The following is a 21,236-nucleotide window of genomic DNA, read 5'->3' as shown; positions in this document are numbered from 1 at the left end:
CTACTGGAAAAACCATAGTTTTGACTATATAGACTTTTGTTGGCAATGTAATGTTTCTGGTTTTTAGTATGCTGTCTAGGTTTGTCATAGCTTTTCTTCCAAGGAGCAAGCGTTTTTATGAGATATTAAACATTCCACCTTGAAACACTGTCACTTCTGGCCCTGGAATACATCTCATCAGATCACAGTTCTGCCTTAATCTATTGTATTCTCCTTGGACAGCATATCTGGTTGTCTACAAACAACCAGAATGAAGACAATAGAAGATGGTTCTCTACATGAGAATTTTGCTGAACCCTTCTTGCCTGGGGTTCCTGAAATGAACTGTCCTCCACTGTCTGCATTCTACAGAGGGGGCTCAGCAATACTCACATTAGCCCAAATGAGGCACGCTGGCCAGTTTCCAGCATGTCCTGCCCACAGGGAAGCCCCAGGCTTGGGCACTGTCATGTGGAGGCTTCTATTGCCACAAATAGACTTGCACAATAAAGGCTGAGAGGGACAATACAATGGAAGGGTCTCATGTATGGGTCCCATGGTTGCTTTCACTGGAGTGGGGCGAGCAGGCTTGGCTCCGGTGACAGCACACACTTTCCAAGGAGGATCCAATCATGGGGGAGTCCTCAGGGGTGCAATTTACCAAGCTGCCCCTGAACACCGAGCCTGAGCCTGATGCCCCTGAAGCCCACTTAGGAAAGGATGCAAACCCAAACATGTCTACACTAGCAAGAACTGGAGTTGGAACACTAGCCAAGGTCAACACCACCAGACACATCTCAGAGAGTCTCAGAGTTCAGAGTCCTCATCTACCACTCTCCAGTCCCATCCTGACAACTGTGTCCACCCCTACCACTCTGTGCTCTGAACACCCCTCCTTTCCAACATCCTAAAGTTCTGCTATAAATAGGCCAAATCATCCATGATCTTCCATGAGCCAAAAGAAGAAACCAAGCTGCTCAGCTAGGTACTCAAAGCCCCCCCCCCCCCCCCCCTTGGTCTTTCCCAGAATTACCTCCCAGCCTCAGCTCCCACCTTACACACTCTGGTACACGTCTTTTACTTCAATCTAACCACTTTCTTCACTCTGTCTGCTGCTAGCCCAACTGGAATGTCTTCTCCACACACCTAATTTCCATAGCTCAGCTCTTGTGCTCCCCTGCTCTCACCTACGCTGGGTTCTCCCTACCTACACATACTTGTCTTGCACTTGGAATCAGGAATCTACCGTGTAGAGCTCAAGCGTTTTTAACATTTAAAACTTAAATATAACACAGACACAGACAAGCACACAAATCACAAGCTCCATGAATTGTTACGAACTGAACGCATGCCTGTAACCACCACCTAGGTCAAGAGATAGAACAATACTAACAACCCAGAAGACCCTCTCTAGCTCCTTCCCTACATTCTAAAGGTAACCTTTATCCTGGTTCTTAACATCATGGGTTAGTTTTGCCTGTTTTTGAAATTCATATAAATGGATCCATGTAGTACGTATTGCTCTATGTCTGGCATCTTCTGCTTAACCTTGTATTTGTAAGGTTGAAGAGTGCTGCATGTGACTTATTTTCATTGCCGTATAATATTTCATTCTTTCACATATGTACACATGACCCTTTAGTCAACTAATTTGAATGGACCTGTTTTTTAAATTCAAAATATCAATGACTAAGAAAACAATATTATTTTTCTAATCAAGAAGTTATTTTTCAAGATCCAAAGCAGAACTGTTACTCTACAGAAATGTACTTAACATGAATAACACATAAATTTATGGATTAAGGCACAAACTTACTATAAAAGCCAATGATCTCAGAACAGTCCCTATATGAAGACAGTCCCTACATAGCCTTCCAGAAAGTTCAAGGCTACCATCTTATCCTGCTTTAATGTCAACTCCTCCCATGCCTGCCTTCCTTTTATCTGAACATGTTACTAGCTCTGGCAACTGGCTAATTATAATAAGTGATAAAGATAAATATTTTCCAGACCAGCAAACAATTTTATGATGTGCTAGCAACCCCCACAAGGATGCTAAATTTTTCCAAAAAATGCATTAGCTTCACTATACAATTGCTGTTTTGTATTAGCCACCACCTTCCTCCAATCGTAAACGATCATAGCATTTTGGAGATGGAAGAATCCAGGTGCTACGACCTTCTTATCCCACAGATGAAGATATTAAGTCCAATACAGGTCAGATGAGTTCCCCAACCTAACTAAATTGAGGAAGGTATAAAACCCAGTTCTCCTGACTAGAACAGTTTGATGGAGAAGAAAATCAGTGAAGGATAGAGGTGTAGGCAAAGGAGTCATGGAAGACGTGAGATTAAAATTGAGTGTGCATGTGTACCTTAGGGTCTTTACACAGAGGGCAAAGAGCACTGGAATGTGTTCAAGACCCAGATACTGAGTCAGGCTACCACTTATTGGTTATATGACTCCCTGAAAGCAGAAACTGGATTTTATTCATCTTGGTGTTCTCTAAGCCGAGTACCACATAAGGGACATGAGAGAGGCTGAGTAATGAGTGAACAGGAGTAAGTGAGTGAGTGAGTGAGTGAGTGAGCAATGGGTAGATACAAATCTGTACACTGTGGAGAAGTTTGTGTAGAGAAGGAAAAACAGACTGGGGCTCAGTGAAAGCCCCTGGAGAATAAAAAGCAAACCAACAGAAGCAGAATCATGCAGGTTTAGCAAGCAGGGGAGGAGAAATTCAAGATGACAGGAGCGTCAACAGTGCCAAATATATGGAAAGGTAATGAAGAACAAGAATGAAGAAAAAGCCATTAGGTAATTTTTACCAATAAGGCATGGGACTTCCCTGGTGGTCCAGGGGTTAAGACTTTGCCTTCCAATTTAGGGGGATCAGGTTTGAACCCTGGTTGAGGAGCTAAGATCCCACATGGCTCATGGCCAAGAAAATAAATTAAGTAAAACAGAAACAATACTGTAACAAGTTAAATACTTTTTAAATGGCCCACATAAAAATTCCTAAAAAAGTAAAATATGGCAAACGTCTATTATTAAGCTAGACCAGCAGCATATTTCAGCTGGGCTAGAGTTGGGGTTTCAGTGCATCTGGGAAAAGCAAATAGCATCTATCTACCTACTGGCACACTTCCTGAGCTCAAACCCCAGAGCATCCATTATGTTAATTAGTGCCTTGAATTCTGTAGCAAATAGAGGTAAGAAGTGCCCCCCTTGTATCTCTTTGCATATGCAAAGTTGCATATAAAATAAGGGCTTTCCCAGGGGTTTAAAGGGATTCATTTTTGATTCAAGGACATAAAAATAGATCTGATAAACACAGGTGGCCCCAGACTGAGGATAACTCTCAGGGAAGGACTCTGGACTCCCTCACAGGGAGCTCACCACCAGGGAAGACGGTGTGTGAATGATGGGCTGTGTGCAGCACCAAACCTTCAGTTCACTGTGTATCTGTCATTCTGGCAGGACTTTGGGAGAATCTGAATTTGTGTACTTCCAAATTGTTAGACCCTTTTCAATTAAGCTTCTGATATTTGGGACTCAGTTCTCTTTACTATGGAGTCCCATCCCTTCCTGAACTTATAGAACTTACCCCTGAGCCAATTATGAGCAGCGTGACTATTCAGCATGGCTCACAGGGTGTCAGTGATATAGAAGTTTCTAAAAATGGCAGTGATAATAATGGTCTCTTGTTGCCTCTCTAGCAGTGGCAGAGGACTTTTAAGTGACCCAGACCAGCTGTTATGGTCATTCAGTCCTCAGCATTTATCAAGCTCAGTAAATGCAGCTGAATGATGACTTTAGAGAAGCATTCAGAATAAGTTGATATCATGCCATTGCAAAAACCAGGTAGCAGTGTGAGAGTCCTCAAAATTTCACCTCTCATCTCTTCCTCAGACCACCACTGACCTACATGTCTCAGGTCAGCACACTAGGTCAGGACCAGAGGGTCGGAAGGGTGAAGAGCTCACACACCATCAGGTCCAGAACAGTGACAGGGCTGTCACTATCAAAGCCCCTCATGACACTGATGCCACTGGCATTTGCACACCCTGGCCTGGCTTCTGTAAAGCAAATACAGGTTTGCTTCTGCCTTTTAGCTCTCAACAAATATTTATCAGCAATTCCCTTATCTCAGGCACTTTGGGTAGGCACAGGACATACATCAGCGCAGAAGCCCAGTCCTTGCCCTCCGGGAGTTCATAGTCTAAAGAAAAAGGTCTACAGATGAACTTCAGGGTATTCTGGGAAAACCCTTATATTGTATGCAAAATAGTGTGCCTATGTGATTAGGGTGGGAGTTGTTGTTCAGTAGCTCAGTCATGTCCGACTCTCTGCAGCCCCATGAACTGCAGCACACCAGGCTTCCCTGTCCTTCACCATCTCTTGGAGTTTGCTCAAACTCCTGTCCATTGAGTCGATAATGCCATCCAATCATCATGTCCTCTGTCGTCCCCTTCTCCTCCTGCCCCCAATCCCTCCCAGGATCAGAGTCTTTTCCAATGAGTAAGCTCTTTGTATCTGGCCAAAATATTGGAGCTTCAGCTTCAGTCCTTCCAATGAATATACAGTGTTGATTTCCTTTAGGATTGACTCGTTGGATCTCCTTGCAGTCCAAGGGACTCTCAAGAGTCTTCTCCACCACCACAATTCAAAAGCATCAATTCTTCGGTGCTCAGCCTTCTTTATGGTCCAACTCTCACATCTATGCATGACTACTGGAAAAACCATAGCTTTGCCTATACAGACCTTTGTCAGCAAAATAATGTCTCTGCTTTTTAATACACTGTCTAGATTGTCATAGCTTTTCTTCCAAGGAGAAATCATCTTTTAATTTCCATGGCTGCAGGGGTTGCTGCTGCTAAGTCGCTTCAGTCGTGCCCGACTCTGTGTGACCCCTGAGACGGCAGCCCACCAGGCTCCCCCGTCCCTGGGATTCTCCAGGCAAGAACACTGGAGTGGGTTGCCATTTCCTTCTCCAATGCATGAAAGTGAAAAGTGAAAGTGAAGTCACTCAGTCGTGTTGGACCCTCAGCGACCCCATGGACTGCAGCCCACCAGGCTCCTCCATCCATAGGATTTTCCAGGCAAGAGTACTGGAGTGGGGTGCCATGGCTGCAGGGGTGGGAAGAGTCAAACTCTCAAATGGGTTTGTGACTTGTAAAACGTTAAGAACCACTGATCAAGACCATCCATTTCCCTTATTTCTAAGTTCTTGGTAAGTAATCAAGCAATAGCACCTCCCCACCCCCTTCACCCGCCACGTCTCACCTTTTACTCTGCCCATGACTTGCCTTCCTCACCAGCTCATAGCAGACCTCTAGCGGTAGAGGAGGGGACCACACCTCAAGACTGCCATTGTCTCATAGTTTCCAGGGGCTCTGTCCCAGGAAGGATAATCTTATCCAGGGAGTGGCCACCCCTGCTCTTTTGGATGGTTTTGGGCTCATCCAAGTGAGCAGCCCAGTGCCTGCCCCCTGACAGGCAGAATGACCAAGGAGGAATTTTTATCTCTTTCTGAAGTATTGCTTGCTTCCCAAGATTTCTTCAGACTAGACATCCACTGTCTAAGAGGGAAGAACACATTTTTATTCTACAAAGGGTCAAAGAGATCTCAGGGAATGGTACTGACTAAGAGGAAGGGAGCAGAGGGAGAAAATGCACTGAGCAGAGAATTCTTTAGAATTTTCTAGAAATAGGTCTAGCAGTCCTATTTCTCGTGCAAATTAACAAAGTGTCATTCTGAAATGCTCATCAGTCCTAGGTACATTTTTTGATGTGACTCTCTTAAAACATGACACACACACACCCCAGACATTTTTGGAGCCTTTAAAAGGGAGGGACAGATTCCCCTGGCCTTTATCAGATGACACCATTAATCTCCTCCTAGATGAGCTGACTGTAGCTCAGATCATGAACTCCTTATTGCCAAATTCAAACTTAAATTGAAGAAAGCAGGGAAAACCACTAGACCATTCAGGTATGACCTAAATCAAATCCCTTATGATTCTACAGTGGAAGTGAGAAATAGATTTAAGGGACTAGATCTGATAGAGTGCCTGATGAACTATGGACGGAGGTTTGTGACATTGTACAGGAGACAGGGATCAAGACCATCCCCATGGAAAAGAAATGCAAAAAGGCAAAATGGCTGTCTGAGGAGGCCTTACAAATAGCTGTGAAAAGAAGAGAAGTGAAAAGCAAAGGAGAAAATGAAAGATATTCCCATTTGAATGCAGAATTCCAAAGAATAGCAAGGAGAGATAAGACAGCCTTCCTCAGCGATCAATGCAAAGAAATAGAGGGAAACAACAGAATGGGAAAGACTAGAGTTCTCTTCAAGAAAATTAGAGATACCAAGGGAACATTTCATGCAAAGATGGGCTCAATAAAGAACAGAAATGGTATGGACCTAACAGAAACAGAAGATATTGAAGATATTAAGAAGAGGTGGCAAGAATACACCAAAGAACTGTACAAAAAAGACCTTCATGACCAAAATAATCGTGATGGTATGATCACTCACCTAGAGCCAGGCATCCTGGAATGTAAAGTCAAGTGGGCCTTAGAAAGCATCACTACGAACAAAGCTAGTGGAAATGATGGAATTCCAGTTGAGCTATTTCAAATCCTGAAAGATGATGCTGTGAAAGAGCTCCATTCAATATGCCAGCAAATTTGGAAAACTCTGCAGTGGCCACAGGACTGGAAAAGGTCAGTTTTCATTCCAATCCCAAAGAAAGGCAATGCCAAAGAATGCTCAAACTACCGCATAATTGCACTCATCTCACACGCTAGTAAAGTAATGCTCAAAATTCTCCAAGCCAGGCTTCAGCAATATGTGAACCGTGAACTTCCAGATGCTCAAGCTCGTTTTAGAAAAGGCAGAGGAACCAGAGATCAAATTGCCAACATCCTCTGGATCATCGAAAAAGGAAGAGAGTTCCAGAAAAACATCTACTTCTACTTTATTGACTATGCCAAAGCCTTTGACTGTGTGGGTCACAATACACTGTGGAAAATTCTTCAAGAGATGGGAATACCAGGCCACCTGACCTGCCTCTTGAGAAACCTATATGCAGGTCAGGAAGCAACAGTTAGAACTGGACATGGAACAACAGACTGGTTCCAAATAGGAAAAGGAGTACGTCAAGGCTGTATATTGTCACCCTGCTTATTTAATTTATATGCAGAGTACATCATGAGAAATGCTGGGCTGGAAGAAGCACAAGCTGGAATCAAGATTGCCGGGAGAAATATCAGTAACCTCAGATATGCAGATGACACCACCCTTATGGCAGAAAGTGAAGAGGAACTCAAAAGCCTCTTGATGAAAGTGAAAGAGGAGAGTGAAAAAGTTGACTTAAAGCTCAACATTCAGAAAACGAAGATCATGGCATCTGGTCCCATCATTCCATAGGAAATAGATGGGGAAACAGTGGAAACAGTGTCAGACTTTATTTTGGGGCGCTCAAAAATCACTGCAGATGGTGACTGTAGCCATGAAATTAAAAGACGCTTACTCCTTGGAAGAAAAGTTATTACCAACCTAGATCAGATCATATCAGTCGATCAGTCGTGTCCGACTCTTTGCAACCCCATGAATCGCAGCATGCCAGGCCTCCCTGTCCATCACCAACTCCCGGAGTTCACTCAGACTCATGTCCATCGAGTCAGTGATGCCATCCAGCCATCTCATCCTCTGTCGTCCCCTTCTCCTCCTGCCCCCAATCCCTCCCAGGATCAGAGTCTTTTCCAATGAGTCAACTCTGGGCATGAGGTGGCCAAAGTACTGGAGTTTCAGCTTTAGCAGCATTCCTTCCAAAGAAATCCCAGGGCTGATCTCCTTCAGAATGGACTGGTTGGATCTCCTTGCAGTCCAAGGGACTCTCAAGAGTCTTCTCCAACACCACAGTTCAAAAGCATCAATTCTTCGGCGCTCAGCCTTCTTCACAGTCCAACTCTCACATCCATACATGACCACAGGAAAAACCATAGCCTTGACTAGATGAACCTTTGTTGGCAAAGTAATGTCTCTGCTTTTGAATATGCTATCTAGGTTGGTCATAACTTTCCTTCCAAGGAGTAAGCGTCTTTTAATTTCATGGCTGCAGTCACCATCTGTAGTGATTTTAGAGCCCAGAAAAATAAAGTCTGACACTGTTTCCACTGTTTCCCCATCTATTTCCCATGAAGTGGTGGGACCGGATGCCATGATCTTCGTTTTCTGAATGTTGAGCTTTAAGCCAACTTTTTCACTCTCCACTTTCACTTTCATCAAGAGGCTTTTGAGTTCCTCTTCACTTTCTGCCATAAGGGTGGTGTCATCTGCATATCTGAGGTTATTGATATTTCTCCCGGCAATCTTGATTCCAGTTTGTGTTTCTTCCAGTCCAGCGTTTCTCATGATGTACTCCGCATATAAGTTAAATAAACAGGGTAAGATAGCATATTGAAAAGCAGAGACATTACTTGGCCAAAGGTCCGTCTAGTCAAGCCTATGGTTTTTCCAGTGGTCATGTATGGATGTGAGAGTTGGACTGTGAAGAAAGCTGAGCACTGAAGAATTGATGCTTTTGAACTGTGGTGTTGGAGAAGACTCTTGAGAGTCCCTTGGACTGCATGGAGATCCAACCAGTCCATTCTGAAGGAGATCAGGCCTGGGTGTTCTTTGGAAGGACTGATGCTGAGGCTGAAACTCCAATACTTTGGCCACCTCATGCGAAGAGTTGACTCATTGGAAAAGACCTTGATGCTGGGAGGGATTGGGGGCAGGAGGAGAAGGGGATGACAAAGGATGAGATGGCTGGACAGCATCACCAACTCGATGCACATAAGTTTGGGTGAACTCTGGGAGTTGGTGATGGACAGGGAGGCCTGGTGTGCTGCGATTCATGGGTTCGCAAAGAGTCAGATACAACTGAGTGACTGAACTGAACTGAGATGCTTCACTATTCTGCTAATTTATGTAAGGTACAAACACAGTTAAAGAAACAAAAGTGTACTGGAGGGTTCTAATGAGATTGAATCCTCAGAGTTTTGAAAATGTAATGTCTAAAAGCCAGAATAATTTATTTAAAAATTATCAACAACTTTCAGATTCGATTTTGGGAAGAGAGTATGTTTGTTTGGGAAAACATTTCAATGGCTTTAATGGCAGCAAAGCCAAAACAATGATTTAAGACAGATAGAGCTACACTGCTCTCCTTCATGACATAGAAACAGCTTGCTTTATGGAATGAGATCTGTCTCTGCAGAATAAGATGTGTCCTGGGAAGTGAGTATGAGGTTAAAATGGGGTTTTACCTTCTTCCTGGGTCTCAAAGATCAGAATCCTGCACCCAGAGATGAAAGAAACAGCGAGAGATATAGGTAAGGGTCAGTTCAGTTCAGTTCAGTTCAGTCGCTCAGTCGTGTCCGACTCCTAGCGACCCCATGAATCGCAGCATGCCAGGCCTCCCTGTCCATCACCAACTCCTGGAGTTCACTCAGACTCACATCCATCGAGTCAGTGATGCCATCCAGCCATCTCATCCTCTGTCACCCCCTTCTCTTCCTGCTGCTGCTAAGTCGCTTCAGTCGTGCCCGACTCTGTGTGACCCCTGAGACGGCAGCCCACCAGGCTCCCCCGTCCCTGGGATTCTCCAGGCAAGAACACTGGAGTGGGTTGCCATTTCCTTCTCCAATGCATGAAAGTGAAAAGTGAAAGTGAAGTCGCTCAGTCGTGTCCGACTCTTAGCGACCCCATGGACTGCAGCCCACCAGGTTCCTCCATCCATGGGATTTTCCAGGCAGGAGTACTGGAGTGGGGTGCCATTGCCTTCTCCTCCTACTACATGGCAAAAGATAGGTTTATGGCCAGGTGGGAGCAGAATGAGATAAGCAAAGTACAGAAGAAAAAAATAGCCTGTGTAGGTAGGTGGCTGTTGGACACTAATAACTTCCTGTATCTTGGTCTATGGGATTTTCCTCCCTCTTTCCTATACTAGAATTCCTTCATTTCCCAAAGTTTTGGTAGGTACTATAGGTAGCCTCTGATGTGCTTGGACAGATAATAGAGGGGCCTTCATCTGAACTTGGGGTGAGGAGGTGTGGGTAAAGTGGGAGCAGTTGAAGAAGCTGGTCACAAGATGGCCTAGCAGAACTCCAGAACCAGCAGGAAAGTGTAAGCGTTCCTCTGGGAATTCCATGGGTGGGGAACCAGTCCATAGCTGAACTTTCAGTTGTGGAGCAGGGTCTGAGCTTGGGCACTTGTGATCTTAAGCACCAAAGGAAGGGTGACTTTCAAAGACTCGAGAAGCCAAAGACTTCAGTTAGTTAGTTAGCTAGTTAGTAAGTTAGTTGGTACTTGAGTTGCCCCCAAATTGTTCCTGGCCAAATGTCACTGCTGAGTCAAGATGGTGGAGGAATAGCAGGGGGAGACCACTTTCTACCCAACAAATTCATCAAAAGATCATCTGAATGCTGAGTAACCTCCACAAAACAACTTCTGAACACTGGCGGAGGACACCAGGCACCCAGAAAGGCAGCCCATTCTCTTCACAAGGAGGTAGGACAAAATAGAAAAGACAAAAAGAGAGACAAAAGAGTGACGGATGGAGACCTGGGGAGGGAGTCATGAAGGAGGAGAAGTTTCCACACAATAGGAAACCCTCTCACAGGCGGGTCTGTGGGGAGTTTTGGAATCTCAGAAGGCAACATCACATACTTGGGAGAGGAAAAAAAAAAAAAAAAACCCTACAGAATACACGCCTAACTGCAACTTTGGAAAAGAGAACTTTCCGCAAAAGGCTCTAATCTAACAGCCTAACACTGCCTGGCCTGCTCACAGAACAAAGGATTGAGCAAATACCAAAGGAATACTATCCGGCTTAGTACTAGCCCCTTCCCACCCGAAGGCAGAGAGGCAGGCTTGTGACAGCCAGAGCCGGAAGGCAAGGGGCTACTACATCTCAGCTCCAGAGATGGCATCTTCCACCAAACTGTGGCTCAGAGGTTAAAGCGTCTGCCTGCAATGTGGGAGGCCTGGGTTTGATCCCTGGGTCGGGAAGATCCCCTGGAGAAGGAAATGGCAACCCACTCTATTATTCTTGCCTGGAGAATCCCATGGACGGAGGAGCCTGGCGGGCTACAGTCCACCGGGTCGCAAAGAGTCGGACACGACTGAGCAACTTCACTTTCACTTTCACCAAACTGTGAGCAGGCTCCCAGCTGCTAACTACATCTTTCTGAGATCCTGGATGGTTGACATCTGCCAGGAGGGTAGCAGCCTGAGATCAGCTCTTCAAAGGAGACACAGAGCACACCTGAGACAATACTCTTGCAGCGCACCAGGGAAACCGAGCAGCCAGGACTGGGGAGGTGATTAAGACACACAGCCTCCTGGGACAGTGCGCTCACCAAGCACCTGGTTGCCTGAGATGCTCAGACCTGGGAAGGGCATGAAATGCATGCCCAACCCACAGAAACTGAGCCAGAACTGTGTCTGAGTGTCTCCTGCAGAGGTACGGGTCAGCAGTGGCCTGCTACAGGGGCTCTGGGTGCAGCATACCTGGGTATGGCATAAACCCTCTTGGAGGAGGTCGCCATTAACCCCACCATAGAGTTGCCAGAACTTACACAGAACTGAGGAAACAGACTCTAGGAGGGCACAAACAAAACCTTGTGCCCACCAGGACCCAGGAGAAAGAAGCAGTGACCCCACAAGAAACTGACCCAGACATGCCCATGAGTGTCCAGGAGGCTCCAGCTGAGGCATGGATTGGCAGTGGCCTGCTGCAGGGTCGGGGGCACTGTGTGCAGCAGTGTGTGCATTGGACCTTTTGAAGGAGGTTGCCATCATCTTCATTACCTTCACCATTGTTTGGCCTCAGGTCAAGCAACAGGGAGGGAACACAGCCCAGCCCATCAACAGAGAACTGGATTAAAGATTTACTGAACATGGCCCTACCCATCAGAACAAGACCCAGTTTCCCCCTCAGTCAGTCTCTCCCATCAGGAAGTTTCCATAAGCCTCTTATCCTTATTCATCAGAGGGCAGGCAGAACGAAAACCACAATCACAGAAAACTAACCAAACTGATCACGTGGACCACAGCCTTGTCTAGCTCACTGAAAGTATGAGCCATGTCGTGTAGGGCTACCCAAGACAGCTGAGTCAAGGCAGAGAGGTCTGACAAAACATGGTCCACTGGAGAAGGGAATAGCAAACCACTTCAGTATTCTTGCCTTGAGAACCCCATGAACAGCATGAAAAGGCAAAAAGATAGGACACTGAAAGATGAACTCCCCAGGTCAGTAGGTGCTCAATATGTTACTGGAGATCAGTGGAGAAATAACTCCAGTAAGAATGAAGAGACGGAACCAAAACAAATACAACACCCAGTTGTGGATGTGACGGGTGATGGAAGTAAAGTCCAATGCTGTAAAGTGCAATATTGCATAGGAACCTGGAATGTTAGGTCCATGAATCAATGCAAATTGGAAGTGGTCAAACAGGAGATGGTAAGAGTGAACGTCGACATTCTAGGAATCAGCGAACTAAAATGGACTGGAATAGGTGAATTTAACTCAGATGACCATTATATCTACTACTGTGGGCAGGAATCCTTAGAAGAAATGGAGTAGCCATCATGGTCAACAAAAGAGTCTGAAATGCAGTACTTGGATGCAATCTCAAAAATGGCAGAATGATCTTTGTTTGTTTCCAAGGCAAACCATTCACGGTATCCATCACAGTAATCCAAGTCTGTGCCCCGACCAGTAACGCTGAAGAAGCTGAAGTTGAACAGTGCTATAAAGACCTACAAGATCTACTAGAACACCCAAAAAAGATGTCCTCTTCATTATAAGGCACTGGAATGCAAAAGTAGGAAGTCAAGAGATACCTGGAGTAACAGGCAAATTTGGCTTTAGAGTACAAAATGAAGCATGTCAAAGGCTAACAGAGTTTTGCAAAAAGAACTCACCAGCCATACCAAACACCCTCTTCCAACAACACAAGAGAAGACTCTACACATGGACATCACCAAATGGTCAATACCAAAATCAGATTGATTATATTCTTTGCAGCCAAAGAGAAGAGAAGCTCTATACTGTCAGCAAAACCAAGACCAGGAGCTGACTGTGGCTCAGATCATGAACTGCTGCTAAGTCACTTCAGTCGTGTCCGACTCTCTGCAACCCCATAGATGGCAACCCACCAGGCTCTCCTGTCCCTGGGATTCTCCAGGCAACAACACTGGAGTGGGTTGCCATTTCCTTCTCCAATACATGAAAGTGAAAAGTCAAAGTGAAGTCGCTCAGTCATGTCTGACTCTTAGGGACCCCATGGGCTGCAGCCTACCAGGCTCCTCCATCCATGGGATTTTCCAGGCAAGAGTACTGGAGTGGGGTGCCATTGATCATAAACTCCTTATTGCCAAATCAGATCTAAACTGAAGAAAGTAGGGAAAACCACTAGACCATTCAGGTATGACCTAAATCAAATCCCTTACAATTATACATTGGAAGTGACAAATAGATTCAAGGGATTAGATCCGAGAGAGTGCCTGAAGAACTATGGACAGAAGTTCATGACATTGTAAAGGAGGCAATGATCAAGACCATCCCCAAGAAAAAGAAATGCAAAAAGACAAAATGGTTGTCTGAGGAGGCCCTACAAATAGCTGAAAAAAGAAGAGAAGCTAAAGGCAAAGGAAAAAAAGAAAGATATACCAATTTGAATGCAGAGTTCCAAAGAATAGCAAGGAGACATAAGAAAGCCTTCCTCAGTGATCAATGCAAAGAAATAGAGGAAAACAACAGAATGGGAAAGACTAGAGATCGCTTCAAGAAAACTAGAGATACCAAGAGAACATTTCATGCAAAGATGAGCACAGTAAAGGACAATAAAGGTATGGACCTAACAGAAGCAGAAGATATTAAGAGGGGCAAGACTATAGAGTGAAAGTTAAAGTCGCTCAATCGTGTCTGACTCTTTGCGACCCCATGGACTGTCCATGGAATTCTCCAGGGCAGAATAATGGAGTGGGTAGCCTTTCCCTTCTCCAGGGGATCTCCCAACCCAGGGATCAAACCCAGGTCTCCAGCAGTGCAGGCAGATTCTTTACCATCTGAGCCACAAGGGAAGCCCAAGAACACTGGAGTGAGTAGCCTATCCATTCTCCACGGGATCTTCCCAACCAAGGAATTGAACCGCGGTCTCCCACATTGCAGGCAGAGTCTTTACCAAGTGAACTATCAAGAAAGCCCAAGAATACACAGAAGATCACACCATCATGGTTATCTGGGTCATGAAGATCTTTTTTGTATAGTTCGTCTGTGTATTCTTTATAAAAAAAAGATCTTCATGACCCAGATAACCACGATGGTGTAATCACTCACCTAGAGCAGACATCCTGGAATGCGAAGTCAAGTGGGCCTTAGGAAGCATCACTATGAACAAAGTTAGTGGAAGTGATGGAATTCCAGTTGAGCTATTTCAAATCCTGAAAGATGATGCTGTGAAAGTGATGCACTCAATATGCCAGCAAATTTGGAAAACTCAGCAGTGGCCACAGGACTCGAAAAGGTCAGTTTTCATTCCAATGACAAAGAAAGGGAGTGCCAAAGAATGTTCTAACTACCACACAACTGTACTCATCTCACACGCTAGCAAAGTAATGCTCAAAATTCTCCAAGCCAGGCTTCAACAGTACGTGAACCATGAACTTCCAGATGATCAAGCTGGTTTTAGAAAAGGCAGAAGATCCAGAGATCAAATTGCCAACATCCACTGGATCATTGAAAAAGCAAGAGAGTTCCAGAAAAAGATCTACTTCTGCTTTATTGACTATGCCAAAGCCTTTGACTATGTGGATCACAATAAACTGTGGAAAATTCTGAAAGAGATGGGAATACCTGACCTGCTTCCTGAGAAATCTGTATGCAGGTCAAGAAGCAACAGTTAGAACTGGACATGGAACAACAGACTGGTTCCAAATCGGGAAAGGAGTATGTCAAGGCTGTATGTTGTCACCCCACTTATTTAACTTATATGCAGAGTACATCATGTGAAATGCTGGGCTGGATGAAGCACAAGCTGGAATCAAGAATGCCGGGAGAAATATCAGTAACCTCAGATATGCAGATGACACCACCCTTATGGCAGGAAGCAAAGAAGAACTAAAGAGCCTCCTGATGAAAGTGAATGAGGAGAGTGAAAAGTTGGCCTAAAACTCAATATTCAGAAAACTAAGATCATGGCATCTGTTCCCATCACTTCAGGCAAATAGATGGGGAAACAATGGAAACAGTGTCAGACTTTATTTTGGGGGGCTCCAAAATCATTGCAGATGGTGACAGCAGCCATGAAATTAAATGATGCTTGCTCCTTGGAAGAAAAGCTATGACCAACCTAGACAGCTTATTAAAAAGCAGAGACATTACTTTGCCAACAAAGGTCCATCTAGTCCAAGCTATGGTTTTTCCAGTGGTCATGTATGGGTGTGGGAGTTGGACCATAAAGAAAGCTGAGTGCCGAGAAATTGATGCTTTTGAACTGTGGTGTTGGAGAAGACTCTTGAGAATCCCTTGGATACAAGGAGATCCAACCAGTCCATCCTAAAGGAAATCAGTCCTAAATATTCATTGGAAGGATTGATGCTGAAGCTGAAACTCCAATACTCTGGCCACCTGATGTGAAGAACTGAGTCATTGGAAAAGACCCTGATCCTGGGAAAGATTGAAGGTGGGAGGAGAAGGGGATGACAGAGGATGAGATGGTTGGATGGCATCAGTGATGCGATGGACATGAGTTTGAGTAGGTTCTGGGTGTTGGTGATGGACAGGGAGGCCTGGTGTGCTGCAGTCCATGGTGTTGCAGAGTTGGACACAACCGAGCAACTGAACTGAAATGTCATGAATGCATGAATAGTAAGACTTAAAGGAGTTTAGAGGAAGAAAAGTTTGCTCTTGCCCATCATGGCTAGGAAAGCTTCACAAAAGAATTTGAACTTAGTCTAGAAGAGAGGGTAGCAGTTGGAAAGGGGGAGGAGCAGCAGGAAGGGCACTCTTGTTGGGAGAAATGGCAGAAGCAAAAGCAGGAAGACCAAAGGCAATTGTGCTCTAAATAATTTTATTTATTTATTTATGGTCGTGCTGGGTCTTCACTGTTGCTTATGGGCTTTCTCTAGTTGTGGAGAGTGGGGGCATCTCTCTAATTGCTTGCAAGGGCTTCCCATTGCAGTGTCTCCTCTTGTTGCAGAGCACGGCCTCTAGGGCACGCTGGCTTCAGTAGTTGTGGCACGTGGCTCAGTAGTTGCAGCTCCCAGACTCTAGAGCACAGGCTCTGTAGTTGTGGCACACAGGCTCGTTGCCCCGTGGCATGTGGGGTCTTTCCAGATCAGGGATTGAACTCGTGTTTCTGAGACTGGTAGGTAGATTCTTTACCACTGAGCCTCCAGGGAAGCCCACAATTGGGCTTTAAACAAGAAGTGGTCCTGTCTGGCTAGAAGCAAGCCTATATTCTTGAGTATTCATCCTCCATACTTCAGATCACTTTAGGTCCCATTTCTGAGGCCCAAATATGAGCACATATTAAGCTCATCTCATTGGAACAACCAAAGGTGCTGAAGACAACTCAAGTTAACTGGTATCATTCTCAAAGAGAGGTCAATCATCCCAAGAGGATGGGAATTGGTTTAGATGACTCACCCTTAGTTTTACCATGCCTCATATCCCTTTTCTCAAAAGGCACTCCTGAATCCCATACCCAAAGCTCCTGAAAAATGCTGCAAGAAATGTACATCTCCCCCTCCACCCCTACCCAACAGCTACTCTCCTCCATGCAACAGCTCCTCTGGGAAAGAGGTGTTTTACTTCCTTATTTTCATTTAAAAATGCCTACTTAGTACCTCCTCGATGCCAACCCTTTTCTAAGTACACAATGATGAACACACCCATCTGTGCCCCCACAGAGTTTTCCTTCTAGTAGGGAAAAGCAGAGACATTACTTTGCCAACAAAGGTCCGTCTAGTCAAAGCTATGGTTTTTCCAGTAGTCATGTATGGATGTGAGAGTTGGACTATAAAGAAAGCTGAGTGCCAAAGAATTGATGCTTCTGAACTGTGGTGTTAGAGAAGACTCTTGAGAGTCCCTTGCACTGCAAGGAGATCCAACCAGTCAATCCTAAAGGAAATCAGTCCTGAATATTCATTGGATGGACTGATGCTGAAGCTGAAACTCCAATACTTTGGCCACCTTATGCGAAGAGCTGATTCATTTGAAAAGACCCTGATGCTGGGAAAAATTGAAGGCAGGAGGAGAAGGGAACAACAGAGGATGAGATGGTTGGATAGCATCACCGATTCAATGGATGTGAGTTTGAGCAAGCTCCAGGAGTTGGTGATGAACAGGGAAGCCTGACGTACTGCAGTCCATGGGGTTGCAAAGAGTCAGACACGATTGAGTGACTGAACTGAACTGAACTGAGGGAAGACAGACAAATATAAATACATAAATAAAATATCAGGTAGGGTTATGAATAAAACTAAATAAGTAGTGGGAGATGGGAGGGCGTTCAAGAGGGAGGAGACATATGTACACCTGTGGCTGATTCATGTTGATGTATGGCAGAAACCAGCACAATGTTGTAAAGCCAATACGTTGCAATAAAAAATTTAAAGAAAAAAAAAAAAGCAGAGTAAGGGGACAGAAAAGGGAAGAGGGTCTGTCTTAAATAAGATGGGCAGGAAAAGCCCATCTAAAGAGGTGATATTGAACAGAGAAAGGCCATAGGTGTGGGGGCCCACACCTAGAATTGGGCCCAGGTTTTGAGAAGCCCACTCGGGGTGGGGCAAGCTCACTGAACAGGAACAGGGACAGGCAGAGATCTCTAGGAAAGAGACAGAGGGGAATTATCCTGCAGCTCTTTGAATGTGGTCCACTCCTGCCCATCACAGTCACACAATGCCCATGCTCATAGCCCTACTGCTCCAGCCCTTGGAAGGGACTTGCCTACCATTTTCCCCTCACTCTCTCAACCAGACTCATTCAACTTTTCCAAAGTTACTATGCTCTGCAACAGGGGGATGAAAGGGCAAACTTCCAGCTTGAAAGTTAGAGCAATCAACAGCCAAGGGATTTGAGGCAGCTGAGGCCTTGTTATCACAGTGCTGTAATGAGTCTCCAGAGAAACCTCACACCATCACTCCAGAGAGGGAGAAGTTTCCCTCAGTGAATCAGCACTTAGGGTTCCAAGTCTCAAAATTCCATAGAAATTGGGAAACCATCCAAACACATCTACGTACCACAGACACATGGAGTCACAAAGTCTCCCCCAAAATGGCTTATACCAAGGCCTTTTTAGGGATATTATTCCTGAATGCAGATGAAGGATAATCTAGCAGGACCCCTGGGGCCGTCTGTGGTTGCGCTAAGTGAATCTCATGACCCACAATTACACCCATAGCTCAGAAGGAAAAGGCAGGAGGACAGACTCCAAGGCCATTGCCATGGGATGGTGCACTTGCTCCCTCACCCACAGAACCCAAGAGCAAGGGTCAGAGTCCTCTCAGCTGAGAATGTTATGTTTTGGTTTGTTTTTCCAAGCTTTCACTTTTTCTTTTGTATTGAGGTATAGCCAGTTAACAATGTTGTGGCAGTTTCAGGTCAACAGCCAAGGGATTCAGCCATAAATATACATTTATCCATTCTCCCCCAAACTCCCTCCCATCCAGGCTGGCACATAACATTGAGCAGAGTTCCATGTGCTATACATAACTCCTTGTTAGTTATCCATTGTAAACATAGCTGTGTATGTACACGACCTTCCCAAAGTCCCCAACTAGTCCTTTCCCCCAGCAACCGTAACTTCATTTTCTAAGTCTGTGAGTCTCTGTTTTGTAAGTAAGTTCGTTTGTATAATTTATTTTTAGATTCCACCTATGTGCTATGCTGTGCTTAGTCTCTCATGTCTGACTCTTTGCAACCACATGGGCCCCTCCAGGTTTCTCTGTCCATGGGGACTCTCCAGGCAAGAATACTGGAGTGTGTTGCCATGCCCTCCTCCACGGGATCTTTCCAACGAAGGGATCGAACCCAGGTCTCCCAAATTGCAGGCAGATTCTTTACCATCTGAGCCACCAGGAAAGCCTATATTTCTCCTTTTCTGTCTGGAGAATGTAATGGTTTTGATGAACCTAAAAAGGCAAGAAGCTCCTGAGAGTCTGAAAACCCTCTGCAGCTGGGTGATCAGGAAGATCCAAGAGTAGCTGTTTCTCAGCCCTGAGAACTTGTTCTGTTTAAGGTAGCCAAGTGACCACAAAATGAAGAGCATGTGGCTTGTCAAAGAGGATGCAACACAACTAAGCTAAATAATAAAAGTGAACATTAACTGAATATTTACTATGTGCTGTTCCAAGTGTTTCACACGTTTCCTTGAATCCTCCAAGCAGACCCTATGAGTTAGGTGCTGTTATCATGATACTCAATCCACCAAGAAGACGGAGGCATACAGACTAATAAGGCACTTGCTTCCAAAGTTACATATTGATGGAAGAGTCAGGATTTAAATTCAGGTCAGAATCCAGAACCCACTCCCCTAGATGTTATCATGCGTGGCACTCTGGAAACGACCCTAAAGTCTGAATAGTCTCAGTATGGCTCTGAATATAGTGGGCACCAACTCTTTTTTGTGTGCATGACTTTTTACTGTCAGGGAAATTTGCCTGACCGATGTCTTAAAGTCTGTTTCTCTGACGGAAAATCCCCTACTTTTGTTAAGTGCTAGGTTGGTATGAACTGACCTTTCCCAGAAGAGTAATAACCTGGGCTCCACGAACTCCAGGGCCCCTCCCTGCCTTGTGCTTAAAGTTCTAATGGAGCGGATGATTGAGTACTAGCCGAGATGGCGGCGGCTGCAGCGATTCGTGGGGTCCGAGGCAAATTGGGTCTTCGTGAAATTCGTATCCATTTGTGCCAGCGCTCGCCTGGCAGCCAGGGCGTCAGGGACTTCATTGAGAAATGCTATGTGGAGCTGAAGAAAGCGAATCCCAACCTGCCCATCCTAATCCGCGAGTGCTCGGGTGTGCAGCCCAAGCTCTGGGCCCGCTACGCATTTGGCTAAGAGAAGAATGTCTCTCTGAACAACTTCAGTGCTGATCAGGTAACTAGAGCCCTGGAGAATGTGCTAAGTAGCAATGCCTGAAGTCTCCACTGAGGATTAAAAACAACAGCCCCAGAGTCTGGGCTCTGCTGGATTGAGTACAATGTGGAGAAATGTATTTTGTTCTGTATAAAGATTGTGCTGAAAATGCTGTCTAAAGATGATCTGATTCGCGTCCCACCAACTACCCATTATTGTGCAACCATCTGAGGGAAAGCAGTTGAATATAAAAATAAAACTTATTTTATTCTGTTCCACCCCCCCCCCCAAAAAAAAAAAAAGTTCTAATGGAATTGCTCTGGGCAAGATGCAAGGCAGAACCTTTACCACAGAGGGAACCTATGGAGCTCACCAGGTCCACTGTATAGGCAGAACCTAATTTATACCTGGACATGTGTGCTAAGTTGCTTTGGTCGTGTCCGACTCTTTGTAACCCTATGGACTGTTGCCCGCCAGGCTCCTCTGTCCATGGTATTTTCCAGGCAAAAATACTGGAGTGGGGTGCCATGCTCTCTTCCAGGGGATCTTCCCGACCCAGGGCTTCAAGCCCACATCTCTTACATCTCCTACATCGGCAGTTGAGTTCTTTACCACTAGCGCCACCTGGGAACCCTACTGGACACTGTCCTACTAACCCTGCATAGTTCTGTGAGTTGCAGCTGCTCCTGAATCTGTTTGAGAAACTATTCTCTGTCTCCTCCCTCCAGCCAAAGGGATAGCCATCTCGCTTGCACCATGCTACACCTGTAGCTCTTAAAGACAAGCAAGGGGAAGTAGCTGCATCAGTCAGTTCAGTTCAGTCACTCAGTTGTGTCCAACTATTTGCGACTCCATGAATCGCAGCACGCCTGGCCTCCCTGTCTATCACCAACTCCCAAAGTTCACTCAAACTCATGTCCATCGAGTCAGTGATGCCATCTAGCCATCTCATCCTCTGTTATCCCCTTCTCCTCCCGCCCTCAATCCCTCCCAGCATCAGGGTCTTTTCCAATGAGTCAACTCTTCACATGAGGTGGCCAAAGTATTGGAGTTTCAGCTTTAGCATCAGTCCCTTCAATGAACACCCAAGACTGATCTCCTTTAGAATGGACTGCATAGTC

General features: G+C 45.3%; 1 pseudogene; it reads left to right on the top strand.

Annotated features, from left to right (window-relative positions):
- The first annotated feature begins 19,830 nt into the window (after positions 1-19,830).
- LOC129621087 (NADH dehydrogenase [ubiquinone] 1 alpha subcomplex subunit 2-like) lies at positions 19,831-20,387 on the top strand (annotated as a pseudogene).
- The last annotated feature ends 849 nt before the right edge of the window (positions 20,388-21,236 follow it).

The sequence above is a fragment of the Bubalus kerabau genome, chromosome 10 (genome assembly GCF_029407905.1).
Source record: "Bubalus kerabau isolate K-KA32 ecotype Philippines breed swamp buffalo chromosome 10, PCC_UOA_SB_1v2, whole genome shotgun sequence".
Lineage (NCBI taxonomy): Eukaryota > Metazoa > Chordata > Mammalia > Artiodactyla > Bovidae > Bubalus > Bubalus kerabau.
This window is presented reverse-complemented; position numbering and strand designations above follow the sequence as displayed.